Source organism: Hypomesus transpacificus, chromosome 23 (assembly GCF_021917145.1).
Source record: "Hypomesus transpacificus isolate Combined female chromosome 23, fHypTra1, whole genome shotgun sequence".
In the NCBI taxonomy this organism is placed as follows: Eukaryota; Metazoa; Chordata; class Actinopteri; order Osmeriformes; family Osmeridae; genus Hypomesus; species Hypomesus transpacificus.
The window spans coordinates 19,219,721-19,220,897 of record NC_061082.1 but is presented as its reverse complement, the minus strand read 5'-3'; positions in this window follow the sequence as shown (position 1 = coordinate 19,220,897).

The following is a 1,177-nucleotide window of genomic DNA, read 5'->3' as shown; positions in this document are numbered from 1 at the left end:
CTGTAAAGTCCACTGAATAACACACCACACCGTATGAGTGGTCCCAACGCCGGACACATTCCCTGCTCACTTGGGTCATGTCAGGGCGTGTCGGTTCAAATTCAATATAGGCTAAATTATGTTTTTGACAAATTTGTTGCATGAATAAACTCACTGATGATCACATAGGGTGCACAAGCTGTGTAGCCTACAGAGTACCATCATGCTTGATCAAATACATAATGAAAATGGTGAAAAGATGAAGCACAACAGTAAATGACAAAATTATGTTAATTCTGAAGTTGCAATAATCAGTGAACAGAGACGATTTTAGATGAATTAAAATACAGTGGGCAGGTTCCATTTTTGGGTTATGGTTTAGAAGGACCAATGCTCTTTTACGCTCCCCATCACCGCTGCCTACTAAAAGACTTCCAGTTCAGAGATCAAACTTCATGTTTTGCCTCCATCCTGCACTCTTTCTCTGGACTCGGGGAGCATTGTTTTCAGGTTAATCTAGTGCTCTGCAGTAAACTAGGCTAGGGGTCAAATGATAGCGGCTTAATCGTGACTGTGTGGGTCATTCATTGGTGCCCCTGGGAAACAGAATTGCCATGAAGGGATGATGGCAGCATCTAAGAGCCCATTCATTTTATTGAGCTATCACTGAGCGGTAATCCACTTTTCAAAAGACAATTTTCAACGTTCAAATTCTTCATGTAAGTCTGTGGTGGACTGTCCTAAATAGGATCTTTTCAGGGTCAATATTGTTTGTCAGAGTGGTTCTCAGTGATCTTGTGTTGTTGTCCCCTGTAGGCATGTTCCCAGATGATAAAGTACATGTAATCATAGCCATTTTATATACTTTCAAGTTCATAATGTCACGCAGGAGATGGCATTTCTGTCTGACTATATTCAGTTTGACAGTAATTGCAAACTCACATTAAGGATACTAAAACAGTACAGTTGAGGCTTTTCCAAACTAACTATTTTGATTAAATCATCTAATTTTGTGGCCCACTGATCGTTTGTAAAAATGTTCACATAACAATAGCCCCCCCTAAAAATATATATATATATATGGATTTAAACATATCAGAGGCTGGTTCAAATGTGTAAGTGTTCTAACATGTTGTGTTTAAGGGGAAAGGGCAATATTGATCAAGACAACTGCAACCCTCTTGTTGGATGGTGGAAC